Genomic DNA, 25,525 nt, shown 5'->3' with positions numbered 1-25,525 from the left:
AAAATAGGGATTTTCCTCATTCTTTTTTTTTTTTAAATAAGATTTTTATTTTTATTTTTTTTGGTTTTTCGAGGTAGGGTCTCACTCTAGGTCAAGCTGACCTGGAATTCACTATGTAGTCTCAGAGTGGTCTCAAGCTCATGGTGATCCTCATACCTCTGCCTCCCGAGTACTGGGATTAAAGGCGTACGCCACCATGCCTGGTTTAGGATTTTCCTCATTCTTTTAACTTCTGGATGCCCATCTGCTTCATGTTACCATTGATAGTGTAGACTACGTCACAGTCACAGAGACTAAGAATATGAAAATGGGAAAAATAAAAACAGTCAGTATTAGATTGTCTAAGCCAATGTCTTGATTCACAATCATTTTTGGTCACTAAATCTTTACTCAGTTTAAGTGTGGTGCTGACCATTTTTATCATTTCTGCTAAGAAATGGTTTTATCGTGTGCTAGCTATTACTGGGAATCCTTCTGTTTCTTCTTGTCTCCAGATAGCTCTTTAGAATAAGGAATAATTCTTTTACTTTAAAGTCTCTTTTGTTTAAAATATCTTAAGTATTTGAATTGACACTCTGGTAAGTCACACCTGTTTCCAACTTCTTTTCCTTAATGATACCCTTCTTACTGCTCTTTGACAGTTCTCTGATGTGTTTGTCATGAGTGTAAGTGGTGTTTTCAAGGAATAGTATGAGTATGTGAGTAATGTGTGTGCAAGAGAGTGTTGGTTTATTACCATGACTGAGAGGAAAAAATTTAGCATCCTAGTTTTTTATTTTGGACAATCAGGAGAAAAGTGACAATGAAAGGAGGAGCTGCTTGAGGCATGCGCTCATACTGAGAATTGCAGTGGTTTTAAAGACTCCTTTAAAGATTCTTGTGCAGTATTTCTTAGGGGTAGGTCAGCCCAACCCAGGCTGGCAAGTATAGTGTTTTATTAGATTGCCAGTCTCTGTCATACCTTTTTTTTTTTTTTTGAGGCAAGCCCAGCAGACTACTTTTTTTCATTAGGTGAGAGAGTGAGAGAGAATTGGCATGCTAGGGCCTCCAGCCACTGCAGTCAAACTCCTGATGTGTCCCCAACCTTGTGCACGTGTGTCACTGTGTCTGGCTTATGTGGGACCCAGAGAGTCTAACGTGAGTCCTTAGGCTTTGCAGGCAAATGCCTTAAGCACTAAGCCATCTCTCCAGCCCTCTGTCATACCTTTTATTTACTACAGGGTGGCACTGAAAATCCTGAGTTTCTTCTATATTAATTGGCTACTTAGTTGCTAATCTGTTTAAGTTTCCTTTGTATACTCTAGTTTTGAATAGAGATGCTGAACATTTGCCATAGGAACTATTAAGCTAATTTTTTTTTTTGAGGTAGGGTCTCACTCTGGTCCAGGCTGACCTGGAATTAACTATCTAGTTTCAAGGTGGCCTAGACCTCATGGCAATCCTCCTTCCTCTGCCTCCCAAGTGCTGGCTTAAAGGCATGTGCCACCACGCCTGGCTATTAAGCTAATTTTTATTCACATTTTTAATCTGTCTGTTGTGGTGTCATGAATCCTAGTTTGATCTTCCGCATTGTTACAATGTTATTATTGGGTAAACACTAAAAATCATGCCATGTTATGAGTCTTTCTCTGTTATAAAATGTGAAAGTTGGGGAGTTCCATTGTGTTATTTTTTTCTGTGTTTTCATCAGCATGTAACACACACATTTGCACACATATGCATGCACACACATACCATATGTACATGCAGACATGCAAGAACAAAAATTATTCAAGTAAATAAGGTAGATAATTATTTACAAGGTCAATTCTGAAGTAGTTTTTTTTTTTTTTGGTGTGTGTAGGGGCTCTAGATGCTCTGGATCTCTCATACTTCTCTGCTGCCAGTGGCAATTTCTTTTTTTTGACAACTTCTATACTTATAGACAGCAAACCATGGTATTTCCCTCCCCTTCCCTCCCTTCTTCTCCTTCCTTCTCCCCTACCCTGCCCTCCCCCACTTTCTCCTTCTTAGCTCTGCTCTCCGTCATATCCCCTCCCTCTGTCCATTAGTCTCTCTTTTAATTTGATCTCATCATCTTTTTCTCCTATTATGAGGGTCTTGTGTGGATATTACTAGGCACTGTGAGGCCTTGGATATTGAGGCCAAATTCTGTCTGGACAGTTGTTTGTAGAGAGTGGTACCCTTTAGTCCAGTTAGAGAGCAGTTGGTTCCCCCCAGAGAAGACATGCCACTATTGCATTCATTGAGACAGTGGACCTCTCTGGCCAAACTTGAGGTTTCCAGTTTTAACCACTGATGACTTCTGTCTCCCATAAGACTGCATACAGTGCAGCTTTTTCCAGCTTTCAGTTAACTGGGCTATAGGGAGAAGGTTTTCTTGATTTCTCAGTGACTTTGCTGCTCAGGCATGTAATGTCTTCAGCAATAGGGTATTACCACTGTTTCTCACAGGGAACCAACGGCCTTGGCAATAGCCTGTAATGTTTTGGAGGCAACTGGCCAATGACTCATTGGGAAGTATCCCATCCCAGGCACTGAAAATTTTCTAGTAACAGCCTATGGTTTCTGGATGTGCCATTATTTTAAAAAGTAGATTTTCATATGTCTTATTCAGAATATCTTGATGTAGCAGACAGATTCAGGTTCGCTGAAATGAACTTCCAGACCGCACAGTTATGGTGGAAGGGATTTATTGAAGCTTACAGACCCAGGGGAAGTTCCATAATGGCAGAAGAAGTTGGCCTGCCTTCACAGGTCCAAGCGGAGAGAGAGAAGTACAAGCCTAAAGGTCAAAAAAAGCTACACAGCACACTTCAGGAACTCCAGCTAGGCACACTTTTTGCATATCTTTAGATTGAAATCGAAACCCACCACCACACCTTAAGATCACCCAGTGACATTGCCTCCAGTCAGGTAGCCAGCAGATGCAAACTACAAACAATAAAGAACTGAATATATAGGAGGCCATCTATTCTATTCTAACCACCACACTTGAATTTTGATTGACCCTCCCCCCAATCTTTCTTTTATACAATCTCTTCTTCTGACCTCACTTAGGCCTTTCCCCTCCCTGTAATCTGTTCTTCTACTTACATATATACAATACCATCCTCTTAAGACCTTCCCTCTTCTTCCTCCCTTATAGCCTTTTTCTAGCTTATGGACCTCTGCTACTGGTTTTTGGTTCCAGATCACACACAAGTCTATACATTAGTAGCTAGGATCCACATATAAGACAGAACATGCAACTTTTGGCTTTCTGGGCCTGGGTTACCTCACTTAATATAATCCTTTCCAGATCTATCCATTTCCTTGCAAATTTCATTTTTCTTTACCACTGAATAGATCTCCATTGTGTGATGTACTACATCTTTATTACCCATTCATCTGTGTAGGAACATCTAGGCTGGTTCCATTGTGAATAGGGCAGCAATAAACATGGTTGTGCAAGTATCTCTAAGGTAGTGATAAGACTCATTAGGATATATGCCTACGAGTGCTATAGCTGGATCATATGGCAAATCTAGTTTTAGCGGTCTCAAGAACCTCCACACTGATTTCCACAATGGCTGTACCACATTACATTCCCACCAGCAGTGCAGAAGGGTTCCCCTTTTACCACAACCTTGCCAACATTTATTGTCATTTGTTTTCTTAATGGTAGCCATTCTGATGGAGAGAGATGGAATCTCAAGGTAGTTTTAATTTGCATTTCCCTGATGGCTAAGGATGTAGGACACTTTTTTAGATGTTTATATGCCATCTGTATTTCTTCTGGTGAGAACTCTATTTAGTTCCATAGCCCATTGTTTTGGTTGGGTTGTTTGGTTTCTTATTGTTCTGTTTTTTGAGGTCTTTGTATATTCTGGGTATTAATCCTCTGTTAGGTGTGTAACTGGCAAAGATTTTCTCCCATTCTGTAGGTTGTCTCTTTGCTGTATTCATAGTGTCCTTTGCTGTACAAAAGCTTTATAATTTCATCAGATTCCAGTAGTTGATTAGTAGTTTTATTTTCTGAGCAATTGAGGTTATATTCAGAATTTCATTACCTATGCCAATATGTTCAAGGTTTCTCCTACCTTTTCCTCAAGCAATTTCAGAGTATCAGGTCTGATTTAAGGTCCCTGATCCACTTGGATTTGATTCTTGTACATGGGGAAAGACAAGGATATATTTTCATTTTTCTACCTATAGATATCCATTTTTCCCAGAACCACTTGTTAAAGGTGCTGTCTTTTCTCTAATCAATATTTTGGCATTTCCTGGATTAACATCTGGGTCCTCTATTCTGTTCCACTGATCTACATGTCCGTCTTTGTGCCAATACCATGCTGTTTTTTGTTACTATGGCTTTGTAATATAGCTTAAAATCAGGTATGGTGATACCACCAGCCTTGTTTTCAGATTTTCAAACTTAGAGGAATATATATTCTTAAAGTGTGTCCTTATAATTGTCTGAATTTCTTTGGTATCTGTTGTAATGGTGCCTTTTTCATCTCTAATTTTATTAATTTTTGTCTCTCTTCTGGTCAAATTTGCTAAGGGTTTATCAATCTTGTTTAAACCAACTCTTTGTTTCTTTGATTCTTTGGATTTTTTTTTCTTTCTATTTCATTAATTTCTGCCCTAATCTTCATGATTTGTTCTCATGTGCTGCATTTTGGTTGTCCTTCTTTTTCTAAAACCTTAAGGTGGAGCATTAAATTGTTTATTTGTGAACTTTGTAATTTCTTAATATAGGCACTTAGAGCTATAAATTTCCCTCTTAGGACTGTCTTCATTGTGTCCCAAAGGTTTTTATATGTTGTTTTATCATCATCATTTGATTCTATGAATTTATTGATTTCCTTTTTGATTTCTTCAACGACCCACTGATCATTGAGTAGTGTACTGTTTAGTCTCCATGAATTTTTGAATGCTCTATAGCTTTTCTTGTTGCTGATTTGCAGTTTAATTCCATTGTGGTCAGATAGAAGACAAGGGATTATTTCAATTTTCCCATAATTGTGGAGATTTGCTTTTTCCTAATATATGGTCTATTTTAGAGAATGTTCCATGTGCTGCTGAGAAAAATCTATATTCTGCAGCATTTGGATGGAATGTTCTGTAGATCCATTTGTTCCATGACATCATTTAATTCAGATGTCTTTCTGTTCATTTTTTGCCAGGATGACCTGTTGTGGCAGTTTGAATAGATGACCCCCAATATATTCAGTTTTTTATTGTTTGTAATTTGCATCTACAGCCACCTGGCTGGAGGCAGTGTCACTGGGTAGATCTTAAGGTGTGGTAGTGGGTTTCAGATTTCAATCTAAAGAGATGCAAAGTGTGCCTAGCAGGTGTTCCTGAAGTGTGCTGTGGCTTTTGGCTTGTGCTTCTCTCTCTCTGTTTGGACCTGTGAAGGCAGGCCACTTTCTTCTTCTATTTATGGAACTTCCCCTGGATCTGTAAGCTTCAATAAATATCCCTTCCCCAATAACTGTGCCTGGTCTGAAAGTTTATCTCAGTGAACCTGAAGCTGTCTGCTACACCTGTCAATTGATGAGAGTAGGGTATTGAAGTCTCCTACTATAGTTGCATTTGATATTATCTGTGACCTTAAGTCTAATAGTGTTTGATGAAACTGGGAGCTCCCATATTAGGTTCATATATGTTTAGTATTGTAATGTCCTCCTGCTGGAGTGTTCCTTTAATCAGTATAAAATGACCTTCTTTATCTTTCCTCCCTAATGTTGGTTTGAAGTCTATCCTGTCAGATATTAGGATAGCAACCCCTACTTGTTTCCTAGGCCCTTGCTTGAAATACCATTTTCCACCATTTCACCCTAAGGTAGTATCTATTTTTTATTGAGAGATAAGTTTCCTGGAGGCAACAAATGGCAGGATCCTGCCTTTTAATCCAGTCTGCAAGTCTGTATCTTTTGGATGGTGCATTGAGGCCATTGATATTAACAGTTATTATTGAAAGGTATGCATTTATTCTCACCATTTTTCTTAATTTGTAGTGTTTCTGGTTTTCCCCTTTACTCATTTGTTTTAACTGTTATTTGAGTGTGGTTTACTTTTTCCATTTTCCTACTGTGTGTGCTTTGCTTTCTCTTCAGCATTAAGAATTCCTTCAGGGGCTGGAGAGATGGCTTAGCGGTTAAGCACTTGCCTGTGAAGCCTAAGGACCCTGGTTTGAGGCTCAGTTCCCTAGGTCCCACGTTAGCCAGATGCACAAGGGGGCGCACATGTCTGGAGTTCGTTTGCAGTGGCTGGAAGCCCTGGTGCACCCATTCTCTCACTCTCCCTCTATCTTTCTTTCTCTCTGTGTCTGTCGCTGTTAAATAAATAAATAAAAAATGAACAAAAATTTAAAAAAAAATTCCTTCAAGTATTTTCTGTAGAACTGGTTTAGTTGTCATAAATTCCTTTAGCCTGTTTTTGTTGTGGAATGTCCTTATTGCTCCATCAATTTGGATAGATAGCTTTTCAGGATAAAGTAATGTTGGTTGACAGTTGTTATCTTTCAGAACTTGGAATACATCCTTCCAAGCCCTTCTGGCTTTTAAAGTTTGTGTTGGGTAATCTGAAGTTATTCTGATAGGGTTGCCTTTGTAGGTGACTTGCTTCTTCTCTCTAACTGCTTTCGATATATTTTCATTGGTTTGTGTGTTTTGTAGTTTAATTATAACATGGTGAGGAGAGGTTCTTCCCAGGTTTTTGTCTGTTTGGTGTTCTACAAACTTCTTGTGTCTGCATTGGCATTTCTTTCCAATTTGAGAAAAGTGTTCTTCTGTGATTTTGCTGAAAACACCTACTAAGCCTCTGGATTAAAATTCTTCTCCTTCTGTTATACCTTGAATTCTTATGTGTGATCTTTTGATAGTGTCCCAGATACCTTGAAATTCCCATTCATACCTTGCTATTATTAGCTTGTCTTTCTCTTTGTTGGACTGTATTAGATCTGCCACCTGGTGTTCTAGGTTAGATATTCTGTTCTCTCCTCTACCCATTCTACTGGTGAGATTTTCCACAGAGTTTTTTTTTTATTTCATTGACTATATTCTTCAGAGCCAGGTTTTCAGCCTGATTTTTCTTCAGTATTTCTATTTCCTTACTCACGTCTTGTAATGACCTCTTTATTTCATTAAGCTGGTTTCCTGTGTTCTCTTTCAGAAGTTTGTTTTCTTCTTTAGTTCCTTTGTTTTCTTCTTTGATCCCCTTCATTTCTTCTCTGATTTCTTTGAGCATAGATAACCATCATTTTTCTTGAAACCTTTGTCAGGCATTTCATCTAAAACAGTCTCATTGGTGATCATATCTGATGGATTTATAGTTTTTGTTGGGACTGTATTGTCTTGATTCTTTGAGTTTCTTGTATTATATTGTAGTGACTTTTGCATCTTGAATTGATTTGATGCTTGGGTTTTCTACTTATCTGCAGTGTTCTCAGATGTGGCATTCCACCTCTATATACCCTCAGGATATGAGTTCAAGGTGCCAGGTGTAGCTTTTGACCGCCAATCAAGCTACAGAAGTAATCCTAGGTGTTGAGTTAGCTTGCTATGCAAGTATTATAGTGGGCTGGGTGGAATAATTTACTGGCAAATTCTAAACTTCAACCAAGTAACATACACAGTCAATAAAAACCAGCACAAAGTATGCAATTTTGGGGATTAAAACAAACAGATAGTCATATAAAGCCAAAATCCCTAAGGGTGTGTGTTGTTCTACACCCTTAATCTTTTTATTTTTTTTCTCATTTTATTTATTTATTTATTTATTATTTTTATTAGCATTTTCCATGATTATGAAAAAATATCCCATGGTAATTCCCTCCCTACCCCCCAACACTTTCCCCTTTGAAATTCTATTCTCCATCATATTACCTCCCCATCTCAATCATTGTACTTACATATATACAATATCAACCTATTAAGTATCCTCCTCCCTTCCTTTCTCTTCCCTTTATGTCTCCTTTTTAACTTACTGGCCTCTGCTACTAAGTATTTTCCTTCTCACGCAGAAGCCCAATCATCTGTAGCTAGGATCCACATATGAGAGAGAACATGTGGCGCTTGGCTTTCTGGGCCTGGGTTACCTCACTTAGTATAATCCTTTCCAGGTCCATCCATTTTTCTGCAAATTTCATAACTTCATTTTTCTTTACTGCTGAGTAGAACTCCATTGTATAAATGTGCCACATCTTCATTATCCACTCATCAGTTGAGGGACATCTAGGCTGGTTCCATTTCCCAGCCATTATAAATTGAGCAGCAATAAACATGGTTGAGCATGTACTTCTAAGGAAATGAGATGATTCCTTTGGATATATGCCTAGGAGTGCTATAGCTGGGTCATATGGTAGATCAATCTTTAGCTGTTTTAGGAACCTCCACACTGATTTCCACAATGGCTGGACCAGATTGCATTCCCACCAGCAGTGTAGAAGGGTTCCTCTTTTTCCACATCCCTGCCAACATTTATGATCATTTGTTTTCATGATGTACACCCTTAATCTTGTCAGCTGAGAGGTAGAGATTTCTGTTCTGAATTAGGTTCCTGGTCAACCTGGATTTGGATCAGACCCTGCCCACAATAATGACAGAAGCAAAAAACAAAGGCAATATATATATAAATGAAAGCACCAAAGGCAATACAATTCAACCCCCAAACACAAGTTGTTTGAAAACAGTAAAGCAACCAAGAGTATATACCCCATAACCTGCCCTGACAAGGAAAGAGAGATTAGGTTTTCCAGGACTGTGTACCTGTTTTTTTTTTTTTTTTTTGTCAGCCAGCCTCGTTACCTTTTGGGGTGGCTTCCAATCTCACCCATGCTGAGTGCCTGCCCGGATCCCTCTGTGTTCTTCTGTGCAGCTGTACCTCTGATCCCCTCTGCTCGCTGTGCTGCCACTGCAGGCTGATTGCTGGAGGTTCGTGGTTCTGATGGTGGGGGATGGGAGAGTTCAGACTGCTGGAGTTGCTCGCTCTTTCAGTAGCTCTTTAGTTGATCTCAGCTCTCTTTCCTTCAGATTTCTTAAGTTTGCAAGAAGGCTGATAGAGCTGAAAAATCTGCTGCTTGGTCTCTGATGCTGCTGCCGCCACCTGGCACGCCTGGTGGGACTGCCCCAGTTGGGCATGATCACCTGAGTGGGACTCTGGCTGTTTTCGTCCTTTCTTGTGGGTCTTGGTCTCTCTGGCTTCTCTGCTGTGTTAAAAATAGCCTATAATCCTATACTTTTCAGAAGAAGAGTATATTTTGCTGGGGTTTTGCTTAAATCCTTCACTAGACTGGTTTGGCGTGGCTCCTAAGCCACCATCTTACCTGGAAGTCCAATCCTGAAGTTTTGACCCTCAGATTCTACAGAGGAAATATAAGTAAGTTGGCTCCAAACACTGAGAATCTCTCTAACTCAAGTCCTCATGTGGGCATAGCCATTTGTTAGCCCAATATCTTTTCCAACCTTTGTATGCTTCATCATATTTTGTCTTTCTTAGTATCTTCCAGATATTGAGTGTAACTGTGTAATGCAGGATGGCCTTCAACTTGCTGTCTGTCTGCCTTTCTGTCCAGAGCACTGGCATTACAGATGTGCATTACCATACCTGGCTTCATGTACTGGATTCTTATCTTCTCTTGAAGCTCTATTTTTAGAGAAAAACCTTTTGTGGTCCGTGGACACAATTTTCCATTTGTCTTATCATGTCAGATTGTTGTCTACTAGACCTTCATGTGAATGCATACAGTTTGTAACTGAGTGATTAGTCTGGTCTTCTAAGCAATGTTCAGTCTGTTTCTTTTGCACAGTACTTCTGTCTTTTAAGCAAATACGGAGGTACATTTCTATATATGGATGATGTTAGAATATAAAACCTTGACTATCAGACATGAATCAAAGTGCTATATAGACTAATTTATTATTTCAGTATATCAGAAGCTACATGAATAAATCATAATCATTTCTATTCCTTTAAGAAGATCAACAGTTAAAAATTGCATTTCTTATTATTAAAAATGGCTTTAGAGCTGAGATATAATCTCCTAAATGAAAGAATAAAAATAAGAGCAAGATGAGCTGGTAGACCATTTTTCTCCCTAAAAGCTTGAAATAAATGGAGATCAAGAAATGTTATTCATTGTTACATAAATCATAGGTCTTATGACATCTCTAATATTTTATTAACAAAATTTTGATTTGATTTATGTATTTAAAATACCTAGCCATGTAGTAAAACATAAATTACAAATGGAAACTCTTGATTTATGTTTATGGTGAATAATGTGTGGGACGTGACAACTGATCACAAAGTTTGCAATATTCCCTGAATAGGGCAGGGATGGAATCACAGAAAAGTCCTGAAAAAAAAAAAAAAATGCTGCCTTAGGTGCCATTTGTTGATATGCAGACGATGCTGTCTTTTAAGAGATGATACTATCTTGATGTTGTGAACTTTCACTCCTGTTTCAGACATCTCCAGATCTCAGTGAAATATGCTTGACAGTTCTCAGTGCCTTTCGTCTCTGTGATGGGTTACATGGACACAGATCTCTGCAAGGAGAGCACAGAGCTTGGAAAGAGTGTCTTCTTAGGTAAATATTGGCTCTCTCTGATCTTGTGCAATAATGCTTATATTCTTGAATTTCTCGGAGCACCTTCATCTCCCTCATTCTCCAGAACCTAAAAAGATACCTACTGAATTACTAATTCCCAATTCTGTGCCAAACCAAAATATGTGTTCTCCTTTCTATTACCTGAGCTTCTTAGTGCCCAAAGAGAGAAATCACATGGCCACGCAATTGGTGCTACTCCACATTTTTATGAAGATCTGCACCATGCAGCCCCCTTCTGTTCCTCTATAACTCACCTCAGATATAACTGTATCAGAGAGTTCTTCCCTGACCTCTTTACCACAAGAGGTTCCTTTGTTACCAATACACTGTTTAATTTTATGACAGTTTGCACTATAATTCTTTTAAAAATATTTTAATTTTATTTATTTGATGAGGGGGAGGGAGAGTAGAGAATACATGTACCAGGACCTCCAGCCACTGCAGACGAACTCTAGACATGTACCACCTTGTGCATCTGGCTTACATGGGTTCTGGGGAATCAAAGCTTAGTTCTTTGGCTTTGTGTGCAAGCACCTTAACTACTAAGCAATCTCTCCAGCCCCTATAATTCTTTTCAAAAAATATTTTCACTTATTTGCAAGGAGAGAGAGGGAAACAGGAAAGGAGGGAGAGAGAGAGCACACATACCAGGGCCTTCTGCCAGTGCAAACGAACTCCAAATGCATGTATCACTCTGTTCATCTGGCTATATTGGGTACTGAGGAATTGAACTTTAGTCTTTAGGCCTTGCAAGCAAGTGCCTATACTGCTGAACCATCTCTCCAGCCCCCCTATCATTCTTTCTTAGTGCTTTCCCAACTCATTGTCTCCATAGCCAATTTCCTGTGCATAGAAACAGAATCTACCTTATTAATTACAGTAGTAGTGCATTTAGAGGCACATAATAGCATTTACAAAATTATTAGATAAATGAATAAAGATTTGTAAGATTGCATTTGAAACAAACCCCTAATATTATTTTTTTAATTTTTATTTATTTTTTTATTTTTTAGAGAGAGAGAGAAAATTGGTGTGCTAGGGCCTCAGCCACTGCAATCACACTCTACATGCTTTCACCATGTAGTGGGCATGTGTGACCTTGTGCTTGCCTCACCTTTGCACATCTGGCTTACATGGGATCTGGAGAGTCAAACATGGGTCCTTAGTCTTTGCAGGCAAGCAAGCACCTTAACCACTAAGCTGTCTCTCCACCCCAACCCTAAAAAAAAAAAAAAAAAAAAAGTAAAAAGTATTTCTGTATTGCTGGGCATGGTGTTGCATGCCTTTAATCCCAGCACTTGGGAGGCAGAGGTAGGAGAATTGCTATTAGTTCGAGGCCACCTTGAGACTACATAGTGAATTCCAGGTCAGCCTGGGCTAGAGCAAGACCCTACTTTGTAAAACCAAAGCAAGCAAGCAAACAAACAAACAAAAAAGTATTGCTGTAAATGAACATGACCATAAACCCAAGAGCTATCCTAACAGATGCACAGCTGTCTTCCCTTTCAAATAAACTTCTTGTGGTAGTTCAATAAACAGACTCTAGTGTTGTGCACTGGGTACTGATGGCTGTTGCTCAAACCTTTCCCACAGAGGCTCTCTTCTTTGTCTGGCAGGTGCACACAGGTTGGTACTGTTATGGTGGCCTCTTAACATGCATCATCTCAAGGCACCAGGGCAGTGTGTGCCTGCACCTCCTTCTTCCCCACTCAAGCAGTCATATTAACATGTAAGTGAATGAGTGTGAGCATGAGGTCCTACAAGGACTACTTTGAGTCTGTTCTAATTCATAGTCGATGTCAATAAGAAATTATATAGCTTTTAGCTGTTGGGTCATGATTTGCAGAGACATTTATCATACTAATAACTGGGGGCTAACTCCACAATGCACGACCCATTTTCATTAACAAGGAGGGTCTAATGGGAGGGGGTAGATCACAGATGAGCCTAAATAATGGTACCAAACTGCCTGTATTCACTGAAATGAAAACTAATAAATTAAATTAAAAAAAAAAAGAAATTATATAGCTTATGTTTTTTTTTTTGTAACAGTGAATTACTTGTTACATACCTTACAGCTGTTGAAGGCATATCTATGTGCCTTGATGTGTGATTTTTGAATTCATGTTTTAGCATTAGGTCTCAAACTTCTAGGGTGAATTCTATTATTTCTATAAGTTGGGGAAGAAGCTAATGTGTGTAGATGAAATGCTCAGTGGCAACTAGTAGAACTCCTGTAAATGATAATTGCAGTATAGCCTGTATTGATCCTTGCCAGGCATTGTTTCAGAACGATTCACATGAAATGCTTATTATTTAAGCTGAGCCATACAATTACAAATGATAGACATTGCAGTGATAATAGAAAATTACCAAGTACCTTCATTCAGCTCCCCTAATGTTAAGACTTTATATACAGTGTATTTATCAGATCTATGGTGTTACCATTGACACATGTATCAGTTACCTTTCTCATTGCTGTGGCCAAATAGCTGACAAACAAAAATATCAGTGTAAGAGGGGAATGATTTGGGGGGTTTGCTTTGGCTTATAGCTTCAGATTACAGTTCACCATGGCAGGGAAGTTATGGTAGCAGGAACTTGAGGCAGCTGATCACATTCAGTCCACAGTGAGGAAGCAAAGAATGAATGCTGGTGGTCAGCTAGTTCTCTCCTTTTCATACACCTAAGACTTGGTCCCATAGAATGGTGGTGCCCACAGTTAAGGTGGGTCTTCCCACCTTAATTAGTCTAATCAAGATAACCTCTCATAAGTTTATCCAGAGGCAAGTTTTCTAGGTGATGCTAGGCCCTGCCTAGTTGACAGTATAAATAATCACAGTTTATTACTATTAAGTAGTCTATTGAGGTTTTTCAGATTTTACAAAATTTTCAACTAGTATATATTTCTTTTTCCTGTTCCAGGATCTATTCTGGTATATCATATTACATTTAGCATCTGTGTTTTAATAAAGAGTAAAATATAAAAGTAAGCCATCTCCCAGCTCTGTTTCTTTATTTTCTTGAGACAAGGTCTTGCTCTGTAACCCAGGCTAGCTTGGAACTTGCTGTTCTCCTGCTTCAGCCTTCCAAGTGCTAGAATTATACAGGATTGTGCCACCATACCCAGCTACATTGCCTGTTTTCATACACATATTTCCCTGTATGGGTTTATGTTTGAAAACACTTTTACTATGTGCCTAAGTTTTTCATGTGCATATTGTTTGGGTTAGTATTATCAAATCATTGAAGGCTTGTTTGAGTTTTTCTTTTCACAAACAATAGTGTGATTACTTCCAATGCACATGAGCTTTAGGCATTTTTTTGTTTATTTTTTATTTATTTATTTGAGAGTGACAGAGAAAGAAAGAGGTACAGAGAGAGAGAGAGAGAGAGAGAGAGAGAGAGAGAGAGAGAGAGAATATGGGTGTGCCAGGGCCTCCAGCCACTGCAAACAAACTACATACACATGCGCCCCCTTGTGCATCTGGCTAACATGGGTCCTGGGGAATTGAGCCTCGAACTGGGGTTCTTAGGTTTCACAGGCAAGCGCTTAACCACTAAGCCATCTCTCCATCCTCATTAAAAAAAAAATTATTTACTTTTAATTTATTTGAGAGAGACAGAGAGAGAAAGAGGCAGACAGAGAGAGAATGGAGCAATTTTTATAGATATATCATGAAGAATTATATATATATATATATATATATATATATATATATATATATATATATAAAGCTCTAGGGATTTCTCCCATTTATTTTATTTTTAACTCAAATAATGCATTTTAAATTAAACTGAAATCCAAAAACTAAAAATTAAAATCTCCTGTTCTGATAAACCTGCTTCCCTGAGGAAAAGAAGGTATTATGGGGTTTCTGGCATTAAACTGGGATAGTGTAGCAGAAATTGTTAGTTTAATACCCATATGAAAATACAGTTTTCCATCTAAGCTTTTCATAGGTGTTTGAGGTTCCAGTGAGTTCTCAAGAAGAATATTAAAGCCCCATTATGTTTTAATTTGTGACCAGGGGTAGCATGACCTGGTATTTCTTATGGTTGTCTGATTTTATTTTCAGGGTTTTGCTACTCTTTTGTCATTCAAGAGGAAGTTTTATTGCTAGGTAACAGATATAGCAGTAGAGAAAAGAGACCTGGTTGTCTCTACCTTTCAGAAGAGATAATGCACCTAATCCCAAGGGTACAAGTCCTATAAGGTCGAAGTCTCTCTCTCTCTCTCTCTCTCTCTCTCTCTCTTTTTTGTTTTTTTTTTGGTTTTTCAAGGTAGGGTCTCACTCTAGCCCAGACTGATCTGGAATTCACTATGTAGTCTCAGGGTGATCCTGAATTCACTGTGTTCCTCATACCTCTGCCTCCTGAGTGCTAGGATTAAGGCATTTGCCACTATATCTGGCAGGTTGAGATTTCTTGAACTATATAGTTAGCAGACATTCTTGGCAGCTATGAAGTAGAATCAAGGAGATGTCTGGCTCCTAAAGCCACAAGCCACAGTGGTTGGACATCTTAAGCTCACTATTGGTGTAAGGGCATACCACTAGCTGCAGTAGAATGTGGATAGGGGGAAGGTATGGCTTCTACAGGTAGGCAGGCCTGGGCTCACACCTGGAATACAGTGTCTGCTAGGAACTCATTCACTTTAAGGAAGTAATTGGTGCCCATAGGCTGAGCTTTCTCAACTGTAAACCTGGAGTGGGGAGGTGGCTCAGCAGGTGAGAGCACTTGTCCTTGGTTTTTAGCATGAGGGCCTTAGAGGGCCTGAAAGTGCCGATTCCCTAGCACTCAAGTAAAAAAGCTGGTGCAACTATCATGGAACTTCAGTCTGTGAGGGATGGAGACTGGAGAATCACTGGGGTCTGCTGACTGAAGGTGGTTGAAAGATTGTCTCAAGGAAATGTGCAGATGAGCGATAGAATAGGGTACCCAACATTTTCCTCTTTTATCTGCATGCCCACACCCGTGGCCTGTGCACCTGTACCCGCATGTGTGTACAACATATATGTATCACATCACACACCATACTACACATATTGTACATACACACAGACTGCTACAGATGCTGTTTGATCATTTGAATGAGATGTAAAAATGTCTGGTAAAGTACCTCGTATGTAATACCCATTGGATAAAAGTTTATTCATTGAAGGGATTACCCCTGTGTTTAAAATAGGAGTATGGTCAGTTGTGATAGAGAGCATAATGAATATCAATGAAATAAATTAAACGTCCATTTAATTCTTTCTTCCCTGCAGGTTTACAGACATTATTAATAAGCTCTGGCTGGAGTTTATTGGATGAATAGCCAGCTCCCAAGATCTGAGAATTGAAATAGCTCATTGTTTCATCTCTAGGGACCTCAGATGAGAAGGTGATGGACCATTCCTCTGGGACTTTGGCATCCTTATTTCTCACTTTCAGTGACCTGCCAGCCCATGGATCAGCTCTGGCCAGAAAGGCAGTTCTGTAAGCATGGCTGCTAGGCATCCTCTTCTGTATCAGGGGCCCTTCACAGGACAAGAGCAATTTTGGGAGCTAGTATATTTTAAGGTTTTCTTAATTTGTATATTTTATTTGGAAATATTTATATAGTATAAACAAGCTGAATTTCAGAGACAATGGATTTAAACATCAGTTTATTACAAAAGAGAGCCATGGAAAATATTAACATGATGGGCTGGGGATATAGTTCATTGAGGGCCTGGGTTCAATCCCAGCACCTCCCATCTAAAAAAATGTTTACATAATGAAAGATTGCAGAACTTCAGTGAAAACTTGGAGGTTTGTTGAGATATAATTGTCATATAATAGAGTATGCATATTTGAAGGGTTTGATACCTTTTGGGACTTGTGATGCATATCAAGGAGACCTTCACTGTGATGAAGACAGTGGACATATATCACATCTCAGAAGGTTACTGGTGCCCTTTGTACTCTTCCCTCTGTATACACCAAGCCACTCTCCCTGTCCTGATCTGCTATGTTACTAGACATTAACTTTCATTTTCTAGAATTTTACATAAATGGGTTGTACAATGTATATTTTTGTATGAGTTAAAAAAAACTCAGAATAGCTTGTTTTTAAATTTTACTTGTATGTGAGTGTCAGGGCTTCTTGCTATTGCTAATGAACACCAGATGCTTATGCTACTTTTTTGTATCTAGTTTATGTTGTTGGCTTGGGAATTGAACCTGGGTCTGGAGGCTTTACAAGAAAGTACCTTTAACTGCTGAGTCATCTTCCCTAGCCCCATCAGCATAATTATTTTAAGGTTTGTCCATGTTGTAGTATGTATCAGTACTTCATGTCTTTTCGTGGATGACTATAACATTTGATTGTATGAAATATATACTGTTTTCCTATTTACTTGTTTACAGATATTTGGATTATTTCTACTTTGCAGTGATTATCAATAAAATTTTTATGAGCATACATACGCAAATGATTTTTTTTGGATGTGATTTCATTTTATATCTTTGATGGTTTATATTGATTGTCAACCTGACAGGACCTATAATCCCCTGTGATTAATTATGTTAATTGTGGTAGGAAAGCCCACTTTGACTATAGGTGGCACTATTCTATGGATGTGGTTCCTGGGCTATATAAAAAGAGAGAACTGACTGAACACTAGCATTCATCACTTGGCTTCCTCACTATGGGCTGAATATGACCAGCTGTCCTTCAGATTCCTGCCACCATGCCTTATTAGCTTTAAGGTACTGTGCCTGTAGCCTAGGCTGATCTGGAATCCACTCAGCAGCCATAGGCTGGCCTCCAACTCACAATGATTCTTCTACCCTTAAGTTTTCATGTGCTGGGGTTAAAGGCGTGTGCCACCGCATCTGGTTCCTTGGACTGATTTTTGTCACTTATTTTGTCCTGGCAACAAGAAGGTCTGTAATACATATTTTATATAAATGTTTAGCTTTTTTTTTTAACCAACCACCAAGCAATTTTCAGAAGTAGTAGTATGATTTTATATTCCTTTCAGCAATGTCTGAGGGTTCCACTTTATATCCTTATCCACACTTGGTGTATATCCAGCATTTACTTTTAAAACTCGATACTTTTTGCAGTTACCTTCTTATTCTTAGTACAAAGCTCCTGACCAAAAGCAGCTGGTGGGAGCAAAGGATGTATTCTGGCTCACAGCCTTGAAGGGAAGCTTCGTGATGGGAGGGGAAAACATGGCATGAATGGAGGCTGACCTCACCTCTGTCACAGTAGGTGGAAAACAGTAGTGGGAGAGTGAGCCAAATTCAAGCAAAGGGGGAGCTGGCTATAACAAACCTAAGCCTGCCCCCAACAACACACATCCCCCAATAAGATTCCACTTCCCAAATTGCCACCAGCTGGGGACCAAGCATCCAAAACACATAAGTTTATGGGAGACATCTAGTTCAAACCACCACAATGCTGAAAAGGCCAATCCAAGAAATACCAGTGGAAACAAGTATATCCTTAGGCACCAGGGAAATAAATTTAAACCATAATGATTTGCTTATTCAAACTGACACTTAAAGGAAACTAATAATGTTACATTATTATAATGCCCATTTTACAAGTGGAAAAAATGGCGACTTCAAGGAATTAGGTGATTTGACCAAAGCAAAATTTGAGTTTGAAATCAGGTATGTTAACCTCTGTGCTGTAAAAGTAGCAGTCATTTAAAGGAGGCTTTAAAAACTCAAGTTGGAAACATAGGAATTCACTTATTGATTACAATTTCCATTTTCTTTCCTGCTGGGATGGCTATCCTACAAGCAACATTGGATATGTCAGAAGTGCTGTTGCATGTTTTAGCATCTGTTTTACCTAAACACTAAAATTTACATTTTTCCACATTCAGCTTTGACTGGATGCTTCTCAGGGAAGTATTCAAAGTGTGGAAAATCCACCAAGGCTGCATTGGCTCAACAAAGATAGAGTTTTGTTTAACCATGATCATTAAAAATAAAAAGATTTTTGTCTGTGTCTTTGTTATTATCTGACATATTTCAGTTTGAATCACTCTCTACTATTTGACTATTTGATCCTGGGCAAGTAACTAAACACTTTTGCCTTCATTTCATCTGTAAATTGGGACTGATATTGATGTCAGTGTATTAAGGGTTAGCGGAGCTGATGTATACAGTTTACCACCAAGTCTTGTACTTATTAAAGTCTAATACCACTGAAGTATCTTGTCACCATTAATTATGTATAACCACAGTAGGAATAGGGATTTATGAGTTTATCATTAGCCTATATCTTGTATCCCTCTGGGGGACTTGTTCTCTCCTTTAGGAAATGGTAATCCAAGGCAGGCAGTGGTATGTTAACCATAAGAATTATTAAGAGGTAAATGAAATATTTATCCTTAGGAATAAACATTAGAAACATTCTTTGTAGGGACAATCTGTGGTTATTAAGCCACTTCATGAGTACCCACATGGTGCTTTAGAGTTAAATGGTCACATACGCGGGAACCACAGAGTGTCGAGAAATCAGAGTCAATGAGATAGTGTGTGTGGAATACTGCTTCTCATGCTCAGATAACTGAAGGCAGGTTGCAGTTTTGTGGGGCTTAGAAACCTTATCAGGCACTCCCACTTGGTAGACTGCCTTCATCCTCTGCTTGCTGTAATGCCCGGCTGTTTTCCCAGGACCCTGCGAGTGCTGCTTTACCAGTGAAATCTTTTCTCTGTCCTATTAGCCTTTTAGAAGTATGGTCAATGGTTTGGGTCAGTAGTTGGGGATTGCAGTGAAGTCTTGCCCAAGCACTTGGGTGTAAGATTATAAAAGATAAGCCTACTTCTTTACTGGGTGCTTCCAGCAACTTTCACTGGTAGTCCAGTAATAAGCTTGCTCCACAGAGAGAGCCTAAAGTTCTACTAGTTGGTACCAGTGCTGTTATGCAAACTTCCCAGAAGACAGAAATTAAGAACAGATTTTTTTTTTTCACTTGGCAAAACTGTGTTTCAGTTTCAGAACAACCAGATAGGGAATCTCTGTCATCTCCTAGTTACAAACATGAGTAGAAGGTCACGGTGGGGGTCCTGATTCCTGCACAATTTATGTGGCTTCCAATTGTGCAGGTTTAAGCAGGACTTCCTGGCTTGAACCAGGGAAGGCAAGAAAGTGAAGAATAGTCTGTACTGCTGTAGTGCCTCCATCTTCTCCCCCTCCCTCTGTGGTTTTCCAAGGTAGGGTCTCACTCCTACGTCTATCCTTCTTTCTTTCTTTCTTTCTTTCTTTCTTTCTTTCTTTCTTTCTTTCTTTCTTTCTTTCTTTCTTTCTTTCTTTCTTTCATCCTTCCGTCCTCCTCCCTTCCCCTCCTCTCCCCTCCCTCCCTCCCTTCTTTCTTGCTTTTGTTTAGTTTTATTTATTTATTTGAGAGTGACAGAGAAAGAGGGAGAGAGAGAGAGAGAGAGAGCGAGCGAGAATGGGCACATCAGGGCCTCCAGCCACTGCAAACAAACTATAGATGCATGCGCCTCCTTGTGCATTTGGCTTATGTGGATCCTGGGGAATCACGCCTCAAACCCGGGTCCTTAGGCTTCATAGGCAAGCACTTAACAACAAAGCTATCTCTCCAGCCCTACTTCTTCTTTCTTGAACTCAAGTGTTGACTTGTATCTTATTTGTATCACTGACGATATTTCTGTGCAGCAGTTTCATAATTTTACCTAAAATTAGCACATGACACTTGTAAAACTATTTTATTTACTTGCAAGCAGAGTGAGAGAGGGATGGAGACAGAAAGAGAGAGAATGGGCATGCCAGGGACTCTAGTCACTGCAAATGAATTCTACATGCATGCACCACTTTGTGCAACTGGCTTTATTTGGATACTGGGGAATCAAAACCTGGTCATTAAGCTTTGCAGGCAAGCACCTTAACCATTGAACCATCTCTCCAGCCCAGAACACGGCACTAAAGATAATTCATTCAAACCCAGGAACTGCAACAACAACAAAAAAGCCCACAAATTACCTACTTATTAATTTTTTTTTCAAGGTAGGGTTTCACTCTAGCCTAGGCAGATCTGGAATTCACTGTGTAGTCTTGGTGGCCTCAAACTCAGGGCAATATTCCTTTGCTTCCCAAGTGCTGGGGTCAAAGGCATGTACCACCATGTCCAGCTCTACTCATTGATTTTTTTTAAATTATTTATTTATTTGAGAGTGACAGTCAGAGAGAAAGAGGCAGATAGAGAGAGAGAATGGGCACGCCAGGGCCTCCAGCCGCTGCAAACAAACTCCAGACGCGTGCGTCCCCTTGTACATCTGGCTAACGTAGGTCCTGGGGAATCGAGCCTTGAACCGGGGTCCTTAGGCTTCACAGGCAAGCGTTTAACCGCTAAGCCATCTCTCCAGCCCTACTCATTGATTTTTTAAAAATATATTGTACTTATTTGAGAGAGAGAGAGAGAATGGGTGCTCCAGGGCCTCCAGACATTGCAAACTCCAAATGCATGCACCACCATGTACATCTGGCTTATGTGGGTACTGGAGAGTTGAACTGGGATCCTTCGGCTTTGTAGGCAAATGCCTTAACCGCTAAGCCATCTCTCCAGCCCACTCACTGATTTCTAAAACTGAGGTTAGGCACATGTAACATAGTTTGTCATCTTTACCATTTTAATGGGCAGTTCAGTAGTACTGAGCCACATTAGTATTTTATGAAACCGTAAACTTTTCATCCTACAAAACTGAAACCCCATACTAATTTTTAAAACATTTATTATTATTTATTTAATTGAGAGAGAGATAGATAGATAGATAGAGAGAGAGAGAGAGAGAGAGAGAGAGAGAGGGAGGGAGGGAGAGAAAGGGAGAGAGAATTGGTGCACCAAGGCCTCCAACTTCTACAAATTAACTCCAGATGCATGTGCTGCCTTGTGTGTCTGGTTTACATGGGTTCTGGGGAATCAAACCTAGGTCCCTTGGCTTTGCAGGCAAGTACTTTAACCACTAAGCCATCTCTCCAGCCCTGAAACTCCATATTATTAAATAATGATTCCCATTACATTCTGCCCACATTCCCTGACACTCACCACTCCACTTTATGAATTTTACCACTTTGGTTACCTCCGTAAGTGGATTCATGTCATATCTTTCTTTTCACTCTCAAGGTACATTGATAAATCAGAAGTCAGTGCTGTGGATGCAGGGGAAAAAGAACCTGAAAACATTTTCCAGCCACTATGGAAGTCAGTGAGAAGGTTCTTCAGAAAAATAAAAATGAAACTACTCTACCACTTCTGGATATGTATATACCTGAAGAACGCTTAAGTCAGTGTACAACAGAGATACCAGCACACACATTTAAAACATTTATTTTTATTAGATACGGACATATTTACTATGTAAACAGCAGATGTTGGTATCATCCTTTCTCTTGTCCCTGCCTCTTTTCTGAAGAGTCCTTCCTTGTTGGGGATGCAGGTCAACCCAATGGGATTGTGCCTTATGCATTATGGAGGTGGGGGAGGGGACGTCTCTGTGAAAAATGTCCCAACTTGTGGCTCTAACAATCTTTCTGCCCCCTGTTTTGCAAAATTTCCTGAGCCATGTTGGGTGCCAGCACACGATTTTATTGAGGCAATAATCACAATAGCCAAACTAAAGATTCAGCTTAAGTTACTATCAACAGACAAGTAGATAAAGAAAATGAACATTTACATAGCAAATATTTTTCAGCCATGAAAAAGGATAAAATTATATCAGCTGTAGGAAAATGGCTGGAGCTGGTTATCCTCATGTTAGGTGCAGTAAATGGCTAGGGCTAGTTGTCCTCATGTTAAGTGAAATAAGCAGGTCTCAGATAAATGTCATGTTTTCTCTAATATGTGGGAATCTACATTTTTTAAAATGACATGAAGGGAGAAGACAGACTGTGTAGAAAGAGGAAGGGGGCCATTGGAAGTGAGAAGGGGAAACAAGTGACTATAAAATGAGGGGAGTGAATATGATCACTTGGTAAAAAGCCTTTGTTCTTTTGCTGAAAGGTTAACAGTATAATGGCAAGATAGCAACATTATATGTATTGAAGTTTAACTCTTGATCATAATCTTAAAATGCTGGATCAAGTCTTTTCTCAAGCACTCCCTACAACAGATCTTTTGAATTACAGTGAATCAATTCTTTTGTGTTTTACCAAACTTGAGTTGGGTTTTTCATTGTTTGTGTTTTTAAAAGTTATTTATTTAAAAGAGAGAGAGGGAAAGAGAGAGCGACCAAGCATGTGCACCAGTGCCTCCTGCCTCTGCAGACAACTCCAGACTCATGGGCCACTTTGTGCATCTGGCTTTATCTGGGCACTGGGAATCGAAACCAGGTTGCCGTGTTTTGCAAGAAAATGCCTTTAGCCTCTGAATCATCTCCCCATCCCTACTGTTTGTTTTTAAGTACATTCTAGCTAATCATCTATGAAATCCTGGGTACAAGGTCATAAAAGAATGATTAAATGGATTTATGTCACTTTTGTCCTCCTGGACACTAATTTCTCATTGCCTGTACATATTGCTTTCTTTTGTTTGTTTGAGGTGATATGAAGATTGATTGTCAGGAATCTGACAAAGTTTATGTCTGAGCTTGTCCTACTTGGGAACTATGGCTGACCTTCAATGTATGTCAGCCTGTAGAGTTCCCTTGGGAGGACCTGGATGAGTCCACTGTTTGCTTTTTTTTTTTTTTTTTTTTTTACGCCTCTCATTACATTCAAGGACACTGTTTGCTTTTAAGGGTCTCTCAGAATTTGTTTTTTCTTGTCTTTCCTTTCAGTGATTTCTCTAAAATAACAGCCAGCTCTACTCATGTAGCACCTGCCTGATTTATAATGTTTGGCATCACACGACTGGTAGTCTCCTCCTTAGGTCTTGCCACATTTACTGGCTAGCAGAAGGTAGCTAGGTCTCCTTCCGAGTATGAACCATTTCCATGTGGTCATGTAAAAGTCAACTGTCAAGCACAGTGCTTAGCATATGATGGGTAAACTCTGGAGCTGAGGGGCCCATCTAGTACCTGCATTGATAGCCCAGAGAATATCTGAAGGTGCCACTGAGACAAAATCAGACTAAGTCTCCTAGGCGTTGAACTTATCTTTAGCCCAGGCACGTTTTGAACTTGCAACCCCCTCTTTCAGCCTCCAGTGCCGCTGAGACTGCAGACTTATACTACCAGGAATGGCCAACTTAACTCTTTATAAAATGAACTAGTCTACGATGCTCTGTTATGGAAATAACAAATAGAACAAGATAGTGTTCAAATAAACATAAACGTTTAAATGCAGTCACTCTAAGCCTTCTATGGCCTTAACTTGTATTTTCTCATTTTATTGATAGGACTTTTTAAAAATTTTGTTTTGTTTTTCTTTTTTTTTAAATTTCTATTAGCATCTTCCATGATTATAAAAAAATGTCCCATGGTAATTCCCTCCCTCCCCCGCCGACACTTTCCCCTTTGAAATTCCATTCTCCATAATATTACCTCCCCATTTCAATCATTGTACTTATATATATATATACAATATCAACCTATTAAGTACCCACCTCCCTTCCTTTCTCTTCCCTTTATGTCTCCTTGGCCTCTGCTACTAAGTATTTTCATTCTCACGCAGAAGCCCAATCATCTGTAGCTAGGATCCACATATGAGAGAGAACATGTTTGTTTTGTTTTTCGAGGTAGGGTTTCACTCTAGCTCAGGCTGACCTAGAATTCACTATGTAGTCTCAGGGTGGCCTTGAGTTCATGGAGATCCTCCAACCTCTGCTTCCCAAGTACTGGGATTAAAGGCGTGTGCCACCACGCCTGGCAGATAGGACCATTTTTTAAAAGAATATATGTATATTTTTGAGAGAGAGAAAGAGAGAGAGAGCGAGAGAGAGGGAATTGGCATGCCAGGACCTCAGCTACTGCAATAGTCAAACTCCAGATGCTTGCACCGCCTACTAGGCATGTACGACCTTGCACTTGCTTCACCTTTGTGCATCTGTTTTATGTGGGTCCTAGAGAGTCGAACATGCATCTTTAGGCTTTTCAGGCAAGTGCCTTAACCACTAAGCCATCTCTTTAGCCAATAGGACCATTTTTAGCAAAGCATACTGTCTGAACTGGTTGAATGTAGTGCCCCCCAAACCCAGAATAAATTATAGGTGGATTTATAGGTTCTGCTCAGGGCATGGTCGATTGGCTGGGTTAAAAAGAATTGAGATATATTTATCTTGTAGGTCCAACAGGCCTTAGTTATTAAAGGAAAGAGGTTCATAAGTAGAAGCTACTGGTTTTTTTTTTCAACTTTAGAATGCCTGGAGAACTATATCCAGAATTGAATATATCCTATCACACTAAATTAGCATGTTGTTCAATTGGCCACTTAGCAAAACTTCCACAATGTGAAGCAACTTGACATCAGTAAGTGAATTCTGAAAATTAGCCTCATACTTAAAACAGGAAAAAGCCAATGCCACCCAAGATGGCTGGCCTTGTTTATTATGCTCATTCTAACACAGATACTTTACAATTCCACTGTGGCCAATATCTTTCAGAGGTTATCACATTTGCTACTCCTGTGCTCTCATTAGAAGATGACTATAGATAAGGTGTCAGAGATTTTTGAGCATGGCTCCTTCTAGGCATATCATTGGGTTTCTCTCTCTCTCTCTCTCTTTTTTTTTTTGAGGTAAAGTCTCACTCTAGCCCAGACTGACCTATGTATGTAGTCTCAGGCTGGCCTCCAGCTCATAATGATTCTGCTGCCCAAGTGCTGGGATTAAAGGCGTGCACCACCACACCCAGTAGGTTTCTCTCTTTTTAAAGTATTTTTATTTATTTATTTGAGAAAGAGAGAGAAAGCATTGGTGTGCTGTCAGCTTCCATAGGGGTTTGAGATGGCTGTGATTTAAAAGTTGTTTGTGTTCT

At 39.4% G+C, this 25,525-nt stretch overlaps 1 long non-coding RNA gene across 1 annotated transcript in view; it reads left to right on the top strand.

The window, feature by feature from the left end:
* LOC123457734 overlaps positions 1–17,061 on the top strand; it is a 32,013-nt gene extending 14,952 nt beyond the window's left edge. The window contains exons 2-4 of the long non-coding RNA XR_006635128.1: positions 10,461–10,582; positions 12,220–12,332; positions 15,874–17,061. This is a non-coding gene — a long non-coding RNA (uncharacterized LOC123457734). The remainder of the gene's footprint in view (positions 1–10,460; positions 10,583–12,219; positions 12,333–15,873) is intronic.
* Positions 17,062–25,525: the final 8,464 nt, after the last annotated feature.

This window comes from Jaculus jaculus, chromosome 1 (assembly GCF_020740685.1).
Source record: "Jaculus jaculus isolate mJacJac1 chromosome 1, mJacJac1.mat.Y.cur, whole genome shotgun sequence".
Lineage (NCBI taxonomy): Eukaryota > Metazoa > Chordata > Mammalia > Rodentia > Dipodidae > Jaculus > Jaculus jaculus.
The sequence above is the reverse complement of the archived record's forward strand: the minus strand, read 5'-3'. Positions and strand labels throughout refer to the sequence as shown.